The sequence below is a fragment of the Mauremys reevesii genome, linkage group 3 (genome assembly GCF_016161935.1).
Source record: "Mauremys reevesii isolate NIE-2019 linkage group 3, ASM1616193v1, whole genome shotgun sequence".
Taxonomy (NCBI): domain Eukaryota; kingdom Metazoa; phylum Chordata; order Testudines; family Geoemydidae; genus Mauremys; species Mauremys reevesii.
This window is the reverse complement of record NC_052625.1, coordinates 120,852,604-120,855,834: the sequence shown is the minus strand read 5'-3', so window position 1 is coordinate 120,855,834 and position 3,231 is coordinate 120,852,604.

Sequence of the window (3,231 nt, the reverse complement as noted above, 5' to 3'; positions counted from 1 at the left end):
TTAAAGTTCTAAGTGTTAAATACCTAGTAGGATTTTCTGTGATATGTTTTTCTGCTCATTTTAAAGTGGCTTAGTATATTGAGGTGCTGAGAAGAGCTATGGCTTTACTTAAACTTGTAAAGAATTTGAAAATATAAACAAACCTTAAAAAGCTTTTGGAAATCTGGAACAAACATTTTCATCATAGCATTGGTGCTCTCAAGAGGCCACAGGTGCAGCATAGATACAGCACAATACAAGATTCTCCCCCCCCCACTCTTTTGGGGGTTTTTATTTTATTTTTTGAAAGATAAGTAGACATAGGTGGCAGGTTATATACGTTTGTGGTGCTCGGGCACCAGGAATATCCCCCCCCCCCCCCCGCATGGAATATTCCCCCCCGCCACGTCCCTGCCTGGAGTGGGTCCCGGCCTCTGCCTGCCACCCCTCCCCCTGCGTGTCGTTGTCCCCCCCGCCCTCCCCGCTGCGTCCCTGCCTGAAAGAAAGCGGCGGGTGCCTCTCCCCTGCCTGCTTGTGCTGCCGGTGTAGCACATTCCTACATGGAGTGGCTCCTGGCAGAACTGCTGTCCTAGTGCCTGCCATTCACTAATGGCATGGCAGGCTGCCCTTACCCTGCCCTTCCGCCCTAGCCTTGAGCCTCTCCAATGCCCCAAACCCCTCATCCCCAGCCAGAGCCCTCATCCCCCCGCACCCTAATCCTCTGCCCCAGCCCTGAGCCCCCCATGCATCATGAACCCCTCAGCCTCAGCCCCACAGCCCTCACCGGTGGACTCCCTCCTATCCCCAAACCCCCTCCCAGAGCGTGCACCCCCTCCTCTTCCCACACACCCCTTCCCACCCCCAAACTCCCTCTCAGAGCCTGCACCTCTCACCCCCTCCTACGCCCCCAGCCCAGAGCCTGCATCCAAACTCTATCCCAGAGCCTGCACCCCTCTCCCCCTCCTGCACACCCACCCCCTGCCCCAGCCCGGAGCCTGCACCCAGCCTCCCTCCCAAAGCCTGCACCCTAATCCCCAGCCCAGGACCTGCACCCCAGACCTCACCTCCCAGAGCCTTAGGCAGGTGGGGGCGGAGTTTGAGGGGGTGGAGTTGGGGGGGCGGGTTCTGGGCACCACCAGAATTTCTACAAACTTGCCACCCATGTAAGTAGATGATCCTTAATTCCCTTAGTTGTGGTATTTTCTTGTAGGCAGTGGATCTTGAAGAGACTCCGGGCTTTGTGGACTAGCTCAGGGAACACATTCCATTTGGAAGGTGCATAACAATGAAAAAAATGCAGAGACTGTTGTGGGAGAAGCTAAGAAAGAGTTGTTGTTTCCAGGCAACATCCATCATTAACAAAGGGGTTGATGGGAGAGTTATGTGATAAGAGATAAGACTAGATAAGTGTCAGCCTGGGCTCAAATCTTAGCCCACTTCTAGGAATAAGATCAACAGGTAAAGACTTTCTGCCATTACCAGTCTGGGTAGGGATCTAGAGGTGAGAGGCATTGTATCCTGTTGTTAGCAACAGGTAGTACAAATAAATCCTGATCATTATTTTGTTTTGCCTCATGAACATCTACATTTGTGTGTGTGAAATGCACATCTGACTCTCTATCAGAAATTCCTTTTTAGGAAGCCTTGATGTTATGAATAGTCAAGCCAAGGACATGGGTGTACTCGTCCATCTCCAGACATTCACTTCTTGTCCCAGCTTTGTATCTACTGAACATTAGTAGTATATAGCTTGATAGCATTCATCACCATGTATTTTTGAGAGGTTTTGACACCCTGTTTTGGGCTTATATGCCGCCCTCTATTCCTGTTTCTGTTGGTGTTGAGGTTTGGCACTGTGGGCCATTTTTTATTTTTTGGTTTGTCAGGGGAATGTTGCGTGCTTGTGCTTTGATACGTTTGGTTGATTTGTTTAGAGAAAAAGGTTGAAAGAATAGAATGAGAGTACTTAAAGGAAAGGAGCTTAAAGATTTGGTTAGGTTTAGAGGAAAAAAGAAAAGGTTATTATACACAAGAAAGAGTGGTTAGGTTTAGTAAGGAGAGATGATTTTAAAGGACTAGTTTGGAATGTTATGTTATTAAAGAATAGAAAGAGATAACAAAGAAAAAATATAGATTTTTGTGTTTAAAGGCTTAGTTTGAAAGAATAAAGGCGAGTTATTAAAGCAAAGAGATTTTTGGTTAGGTTTAGAAACTTTAGAAAGGAGAGTTGGTTTTAAAGGCCTAGTTTGGCATGTTATGAAACAATAAAAAAATTAAATTTAAAAAGTTTATTAAATATAAGGGTAGGTTAAGAAAAGAGCATTTAAAAAGTTAAATAAAAGAGAACAATATAAAGAAAGAGAGCATGGCAGAAAAAGGGACTAGAAAGCCCTTCGCAAAGATAGGCAGCATGTGGCTGAGTCAGAAAGAGAGAGAGATCTTACCCTTGTGACTATTCCTGGGGAAAGAGAGAGCTCCCAAGGCTCACAACCCCTCGGGGTGATTACCCTGGCGGGCTGCAGGCCAAAGGTTGCTGATTCCTGGGCTAGCCAGTGATCCATGCACTATAGTCTACCTTAGCAATGCTCTAGGGCAGTGGTTCTCAAACTTTTGCATTGATGACCCTTTTCAGACAGCAAGCCTCTGAGTGTGACGACCCCCACCCCCTTACCTTAAAAACACATTTTTATATTTAACTCTATTATAAATGTTGGAGGAGAAATGGGGTTTGTGGGTGGAGGCTGGCCTTGTGACCTCCCCCCCATAATAACCTTGCGACCCCCCCCCCAGGGTCACAACCCCTAGTTTGAGAACTCCTGCTCTAGGGGGTCACCCTTTCAGTTTTCTGTGGGTTTTTTTTTTAACACAGACTTCTTTCCTAACTTTTTAAACACTGTTAAAGTTTTAACAAATGGTGAGATTACATTGAAAGACACTTTGTGAAAGTTATAACAAGTATTTTATTCCATTTACTGATTTGTAAAAGATGAAAAACCATCGCTTTGTGACTGCATGATGTTCAGAGATAGCCTATCTGAAGAACACCCCCCACCGCTCGACTTTTCCCTCATACTTTTAACACTTGCAAAACATGCAGTGTTTCATTATATTAAAAAAAACCCATGAAAATACAGCATTGACTGAGATGTAACATAACATGACTTTTCTTAAGGATATTCTGTATGCAGTGAGGCCTATTTGAAGCATTACGTGGTGGGGTTTTTTGTTTTTTTTTAAGTTTAACATGAAAAA